Raw genomic sequence first — 8,667 nt, 5'->3', positions numbered from 1 at the left:
TGAGAGGGGGACTGTTTCACTCATCACCTGCACGGCACAGAGCGTAAGCGAGGCTCCGCACCCCCTTTGAGGGTGGGCAGTGTTGCCCTGGTAGAAGTGCTAGCTTTTCTCCTCGGGCTTTCATGCCTGGTGGGGTGCAGCTTGGCAAGGCGAGAAAGGAAGGAAGGCAAAGCAAAGGCAAACCTGCCCTGTTGCAACGGACAACACGCAGCAGCTCCTGTGGCAAAGGGAGGGCCCTGAAACTCAAGAGCTCAGAAATGACAGACAGACAGGTGGACGTGGTGGTCACCCTTTCACATGGAGCTTCAAGAACTAACCACGCAGCAGCACCTCTCCTCAGGGCACCCCTGCGCCTCTCCCCTGCCCTCGGGCTCCCTCGCCGGCAGGTAGAAGGTGAGGTGAGGAAACATGCTGGAAGGCATCACCGCCCTGTGCTGTGTGCTGTGCTCCGCACCCTTCCCGCGAGCTCCATGAATTAGTCACACCTCCCTAACAGCACACGCTTCCTCCAAAACATGCCTGGATGGGTGCTGTTTTATGGACTTGGACATGCTGCAAATGTAATGCTGCAGGCTTGCAGTGGAGAAGGGCAGGAGAAGCGACTCTGTGGCTCTGCTACTTCCTTTCCCGGCTTCTCTGGGTACTGAGCTTCACCTGCAGTTTTTCCATGAGCTGGCCTTTTCCACAGCTTAAATTGCCCCATAGTTCTGCTTCCCTGTTTTATCCAGGGATATCCTCAGTTCTTTTTCACTGACCTTCATTTCCATACCACGTGCACACAGATCAAGAGCTCAGTGAACAAGGTGGGCTGCATCTTTCCATTCGAATGTGGAAACAAAATATTCTCCACGTGCACATTATAACAGAATATTCTGTTTGCTTTCGATGGCTGTTCCTTTCCAAAAGATGGTTAAAGTCTCTCAAAGCTGATATATTCCAAAAATATTTCAGTTTTGCTAAAACAGTTTTTAGAAAAAGAAATACTTGCTGCAAAAACTCTCTTTGTAATTATACCTGAGAGTCAAATATAATCGTATAAATCCAAAAATTAAGTTAAAATATAAAATATCATTGTATTTGCTTGCAAAGGCCACAAGAGTTAAATGCCACTCCCTTCCTACCACATCTCCTACTCCGCTCCTCTTCAGTGGAAAATTAAGGAATTCTCCCAGGAGGCACCAGTTCACCTTACTCTTGAGGCAGAGGTTCAGAGAAGACCAAATCTTACTGACAATCCTTCTTTCCTCCGGAGAAGCCTCTTCTTCCCTTACAGTTCCTCCTTCTTTCTTTCTGAAAGGCGAACACCTACTATGGGAGAAATAAAGCAGCCAGCGTGTAAGTAGAGATCATGAGTGACCTGTCAGAGAACCGATCCAAGAGTGACCTGCAAATAATTATGGCCATAATAATCCTCCAAGTACAACCACCACAGACTCTCCTGCTGCAACCTACAAACTGTTATATTTCTACCCACATAAAGCCTAAAACAACAGCAAGGGAAAGACCCATGTATTTGCTCTTTGCTTACACAGAGCTTAAATGGAGAACAGAGACAAAACCGCATTGCAACTTCTCATCTTCCCTGATGAAAAGCTGAACTGGTTGCTTTTCCGTATCAGCAGTGCAGAGCTATCTGGAATGTGCAGGTGCCCAGGATCTCAGTGGCATCTGTCAGGTTGCCAGTGGATAACAAATTTATCAGCTTGAGTACTATGTACAGTCCTTTCTTTCCTTAAATGAAGAAACAGAAGTTATTGCCAAAATAATTTTTCCCTCTTAAAATTCAGTGGTTCAGTCTAATTTTAGCTGTAATGTATGAAAAAAACCAGCAGGTGGAGATCTACTATTGTACTATATTTATATTACAATAGTTTCGTGGTGACCTTGTACTGGACCAAAACACGATTGTACTTTGGTATTGTACAAACACAAAATGAAACGGTGTTTCCTGACACAAACAACCTGCAGTCTAGAGTAGCATTAACGCAATTTGCTCAAATGGAAAGCACTTTCATATATAATAAACTCTAGCATGATTTATTGCATGTTTTCGCCATTTTGTAATTGAATACGGCCCAAATTTAAGCTTTCCAAAATCATCCAGGACAAAAAAGGCACACCACATTCCAAAGAAAACTAAGAAATTACACAAAGCATGGCTATATACAGTATGGCTATTTGAATAACTGAGGATGCCAAGAACGCTACTTAAAAACACTTGAAAAACTGTAATGTACGAATAATTGGAAAAGCATCAAAGGAGTTTAAGATTAGGATTAAAGCATGATTCACCACATTTATTTTTACTCCATGCATTTTGGTTTTGGTAGTATCTGGTAGATGCATTTTGGAGTTTGGCAGGCTCCCTGGTTTTGAGAATTTTCTTGTTTTTCAAGGAAGAATAATGAAGTGAATTTCTCAAATGCAAAGGATTTGACTTTTGGTGATTGTAAATCATGCTTACAGGATAGGAGAATCTATCATGGGAAGCACAGACTCAAGAAAAGACTTCAAAAGCCATGGTGAATATCGGCGGAACGTAAGCTCCAGTGGCGATGCTGGGATGAAACAGCTAACTTAACCCACACAAGCATAAACCAGGGAGCACTGCATAAAACCAAAGATACTCAAAATATTCACCCCGTATTTGTCACTCGGGCAATTACGACAGCAGTAACAGATTAGCTGCTGGGTTTGAAGAAAGAACTAATGCAAAGAAGTTCCTTGGCATGTATTAAACAAGAAGTCAAACTATCACAGTCATCCTTTCTGCCCATCCTCCCTCCCAAAGCCCTGTGGCACTTAATTTGCTGGTAGCCCCCTAAAATCTATGGAAATATTAATAAATAAAGGATATCAGAACATTGCAGGCTTGAATAAACTTTAGTAGCAGGAAGAGGGTGAAAACACAGAAAGATGTAAGTTCTGCCTTCAAGAAACAAGGAGTGAGGCCAGGAGATTGTGTGGCTACATGGGAGGTTCTCATTTAAAAGCCTCAGGGAGCATTCCCAGCACCAATGGACAGATACTTCCTTCTAGGAGCAAGTCCTGACCCACCAGAAACTTTGAGACAGACAATCTGTGGGTTTTCTGCATGGTACAACAGACGCAGGAGTTAATTCCACACACACACTCTGTAAATCAATAGCACTTCATTAGTTTAAACAAGTAGACAAATTAATAAAAAGCCCTTCCCCAACAAGTCTAGTCATTAAACTTTGATTTAGCAGAAATTTAACAAGAAATATAACAGCAGATAACACTTGTGTTAAGGACTAATTACACTTGAAACAGAGATTTTACATTTTAAATGGAAGCCATTTAAATGGCTTCAGAGGTATGAAAGAGTAACAATTTCAGAAGAGGGCATCTTTAACCCTCGTAGGAAACAATTCAGTTCCATCGCAAAACAGGTTGAAAAGACCGATTTAATATCCTCCAAATCTGCCACCACCTGGGCAATCTAGGAAACTGCGTTTCCGTCAAATGCAGGCAGACATCGCGCTCAGTCTCGCCAGGTCTGGCAGAAAAAAACCCACCGAAGCCATGGGATAATTCTGAAATGTCCCACCTGAAAAGCCAGAGAGTTCTGAAAACATTGGTAAATTCTGAAAAGCTGGGTAAGATTTCCCCTGTGTTGAAAGCATTAAGTCAGGCACTTTAGAGGCATCTAGAAGTCGTCCCATGTCCCAGGTAAATCTCAGTGGGACCTGGGGATCTAAAGCCTTTAGAATCCCTCGGCTTCTCAGCAGGGATGCACTTGCATCCCACGCTTACCCCATATGTCCTGAGAACAGGGTATAATCTGATTTATAAGCTACATAAGTAAAAGGGGTATGAAGACCAGAAAACAACTCCTTTGCCAACCTCCCAGTAAAGAAGCCAATAAATGGATTTAGAGTCAGAGTAAGCAAAAGGGCATCTTCTTCTGTGCTTAAAGAAAGTGATTGAAAGGATAATTATTTGAAACTGCCACTGATTTTGGTGTAGCCATTGTCATGACTCAGGAGACAAAGAATCACAGATGCAGTAGATGATAATGCAGTTTTGAAGCCACGGTCTGGCCCAACAAAGCGTTGATCCAAAGTAGTGACATATCTTCATTTGCACCTGCATCCTGGAGCATGTAACTCACTTGCAAAGATAAATATGTGCCATGACACACACATATATATAAAAAAAATGTATATATAAAAATAGCATTGTGCTCTTAGCATTAATCCAGCAGATGCATCCCCATTTCATGTCTGAAGTCCTAAAAATGCCTGCTTCTCCAGATAATGTTTCTCAAAGTTTGCTCATTCCTAGATAATCAATTTCTTCCGGCTGAATTGGGATGAAAATACAGGAGAGAGAGGAGTTCCTGCTCTAAGCAGGTATTTAGGGACACTATATGAAGCCTGACTTTCACCACCCATTCCTTCTCTTTATTTATTCAACAAAAAGGGGGAGTAGGATTCAGACTCAGGTTCTCCAATGAAGACAGAAGCCCATAAATCCAAGTGCTAACACACACTACAGTAGTTACATGCAAATACATTTGAACACACAGACCTGCTTACAGAACTATCAGTACACCATCCACCTATGCTCAGCTACATTAGGATCTGCTCACAGTTTAGATAAGAAATCAGCTGAGGCATTTAGCAGTACGTACTGATGGGCAAATGTCAGTGACACTGCTCTGGGACTCGCTCTCCATGACTATAGCACTATTGATAGATGCTACAAGTCTCACACATAGAAAAGGCACAGACTGATACACTAATAATAACATTCATATCCACAAATGAGAGAAGTGTTTTGGGATGCTTCCTCCAGGCTCTGGAGTGCCAGCTTCATTTCCCTGCCCTGCCAGTGGTACCTTGCATAAGCTGCATTTTGCCAGAGCCACTCATATTTAACTGCCTGCCATTTGTTGACTGGTGCAACTAGACCTTAGTCTCTGTTTCCCAGTCAGGTATTAGTAAAAATCACATTTCCTTACCTCCCAGGGAAGAGGTAACTTGTCTAAGTTTGTGAATATAACTCATCTAAGACTGTGAAGTGTTTTACCTTCCGCACAGTAAGGCTCCAGGTCCATATTCCAGGAGCAGAGTGGAGCGAAGCAAGAAGAAGGACAAGGACCAACAATAAAATGACCTAATGCATCCGCTGCAAAGTGTTCATTGCCTGTGAGATGAAAAATTAACTCTGTTATCCTGAGCTGCATAAGACATCCACACAGCTGGCAATCATTTACTAGCTACATCTCTCCATAACGGTATCCGCTAAACTCTGGATGTGAAAACCCAGGCACAAGACAGACTCTCAATCATCAAGATTGCAGATGACGAGATTATTACTGTGTGGCAGGCTCCACATTTCAAACAGCACGGGATGATACTGACTAAAATGATACATTTTTCATTCCACCTTACGGTAAGGAACAAGCGTTCCTGCTCCTCTGTGTGAAGTATAAGTTATATGTCCGACACATTGTTTTGTTTAAAGAGGAGTAATCACTAATCCAAACAGATTTAAAGGCTAATACCACAAGGTGGATAGAGGTTTCTCAGCTAGGGTGCCTTCTGCAGCAACAGACCCAAAACACTATGCACAGATGAGAAACATCTGTATATAACCATGAAATAGCTACATCAGTAATCACCAAGCACAGTAGTTTCAGCAAACCAACACAGGGCAAGAGGTGGGTATAAATCCGGAACAAAACTGGAGGTAACAGCAAAGTAGTAGCAGTAACCAGCTAATACTTCTGGACAGATAGGGCCATGACAAAATAAAAAGAGTGCTGAAAAAGCCTCAGCCCTCATCTCACTTCAAAGTGCCAAAGGAGACGAGGCATGTAAGCCTACAGGGAACCAACAGGACACCTTCCAATACAACCAGGAGAACTGCAGTGGGCAGAAGGAAATTCTCCATCAACACAAACAAGAAAACGGAAACGGTTTGAAGACCATTATTCTTCTTCAGTCTGTGAGACCTGGAGAGCCGCAGCTGAATGTAGTTGATGGCCACAAACCCGTGATGGATCATACCCTGGGAACCATGGCAAACCACCACAGACTGGTACACATGACACGGTATGAACTGCTAAAAGGAAAGACAGAGGAATCCGCACAGCATTTCAAAGGAGGACGAGAGGAAGGAAGAACTTGGGGAGCTATCAAGAAGCCAGTGTCCGTGGACCTGGTCCTTCCGTAAGACTTTATGGTAATGGTTTGGTTTGGGAACTAGAAGGTTGGATGTTATTCGTCAGTGTATCGGAGGACACGGAGCATTTGAAATGGGAGAGTCTGGGAAGGGAACAGTGTGAAAGCACGAGCAGCCAGCCAAGTTGTTAATAAATATTTCCTTTGTGGTTCTGGTTTTTTTAACTAGAAATATTTTAATGTTTTTTTTTTTTTTTTAATCTGAGTGTAATTTTTTTCCCCAGTTAAACCTATTTAAATTACACATGAAAAGATGGCCATCCATTTTAAAGCCCAGATTTACAGTAACCTATAAAAATAGTTTGGCTTATATTACATTAAAAAATAAATTGAAGCACAGCATACCTGTTGCCAAGGTCTTAAAGAAAATCAACCACAAACTTTGACAATATTAAAGCCAGAAGGCTTAGTTTCCCCTTCCAATCTAAATAATCATTAGGTGTGAGATTTATTACAACTATCATCTCAGTTTCTTAAGCTTTGTTTAATAAATATCTCAACTTTAAACATAAAGCATTTCTTAGATCTATTCATCATGTTTCACTTACAAGACAAATTGAAAATTCTAATTTTTTCTTTTCCACTATTCCAATTCCACAAACATATTGTCAAGTCTGGAATAAACAAAGGAATTATTTAATAAATAGAAAGTGTAATTCAACAATTTACAAAATCATGACATTGAAAATTTATGTGGGTTAAATAAATAATTAAATGAATGTTAACTTATAGAACTACTTGTGTGTATATGTAGTGTATTCTCCTCACTAACAAAAAAAGGGTTATTTTGTGAAAAGATTACTCTTAATTTAAGATTTCTGAATGTTCAGCAAACAATGAGAATCAATCTTTCCGTTAGGGAAGAAAACCCTTAAAAAGTATGCCTACAAAATATGATTAACATCGCTTACTTAATTCAAATTTGCTCACTTGGTGATTTAAACTATGATTAAAATCCTTATTATAAATTATTTTGGTATGAATTAAACTACTATAAATTATTCACAACAAACCATCCTGCTGTCATCCTCCAGCCTTTTATTGCTGTTATTCTGATGATGCTCACCTCAGTGAGTATTATGTTTCAAAGCTTTTAGCAATGCATCCCTGGCCATCTTCCCAGCTTTTCCTTACCCAGTGAGCGACTGGCTTCATTTCCATTTCCTTCAGCCATGCCACTCCAAAGATATGGAAGTACTTTTTCTGAGCAACAGAAAAAACACATTCCCAAACAACTACAGGTCGTCTTTCATACCCACTTTCTTTGTGCCTCCACCCTCTGTGAGGCTGATGTTGTCCTGTCCTAGGATCAGCACCTTCTTTTGCATTGGCATGTAAATATTAATGTAACCTTCCTCTGTGCTGTACTCCTACAGCTGCCTTGCTGACAATTTGATCCCAGGTTCCATCTTCCCTACCTGTGATTATTTTCCAGGTATACATCCTGAGTACCACATCTCCAGCTTGCGTAGAAGAGGCTGAACGCAATCGCTACCACGCTTCTCCCGTTTACCACTTGCTCCTTATTTTTCAAGATTTTAAGCTGTGCTTCCTCACAGCCCCTGTGAAAGACTTTAGCAAAGGCTTTCTCCTCCTCCAGCTGACTATACCGGGCACTCTGTGGGTATTTAGTTCACTGATCCTTCCTGTTGTTTTTCCATCTCATGGAACATGTTTTCTTATTTACACAACTTAATTTCTCTCTTGCAATGGCTAATCTCCTGGTCAACAACACTTATCTCAAGGAAGCAACATTTGGGTATAAGGTCTGCAGAACAGAGCCGTTTAAAAGGGACTGGGAATAAATCAGAAAACAATTCCGCATGCACAGTGGGGACAACAGAACTGTTTTCCCACCATATCAGGTCAGAAGGAAAAGTTGTGGTAAGTTTGTTCAAGGGCACCAAAGCATAAAAAAGTCTTTTGCTTCTTCTGCTTTGAATAACTGTGGAAAACACTAGCATTTAACTCCGATTATTTAACAATCATAGTCAATTTTTTAATGAATATTCATGTCAGTATTTAAGCATACAGAGACAACTGTCAGTTCAGGTTCTGCAAACCTTTGCATCCTGAGCCAAAAATAGGTGTGTCCTGTCCTCTTGGTCGACTCAGTACTTCCAAATGATGTGACTCAACTGCATGAAAGTCTCATGAAAATCCAGGCTTCTTTCTTACCTTTTGGTAAATCCAAAATATTTTTATTTTTTTGCCATGCGCTCCGAGTTTCCTTTCATCAAAAAAGCCACCTTTCCTCATTTATAGAGAAGTTTGGGAACACGTCAGGTGCTGGAATTTGCGAATCACAGAATGGTTCAGGTTGGAAGGGACCTTCAAAGATCATCTAGTCATGCCATGGGCAAGAGCATCTTTCACTAGATCAGGTTGTTCAAAGCCCCATCCAGCCTGACCTTGAACACTTCCAATGACCGGGCATCTACAACTTCTCTGGGCA

The sequence above is a fragment of the Gymnogyps californianus genome, chromosome 1 (assembly GCF_018139145.2).
Source record: "Gymnogyps californianus isolate 813 chromosome 1, ASM1813914v2, whole genome shotgun sequence".
NCBI classification, from domain to species: domain Eukaryota; kingdom Metazoa; phylum Chordata; class Aves; order Accipitriformes; family Cathartidae; genus Gymnogyps; species Gymnogyps californianus.
This window is presented reverse-complemented; position numbering follows the sequence as displayed.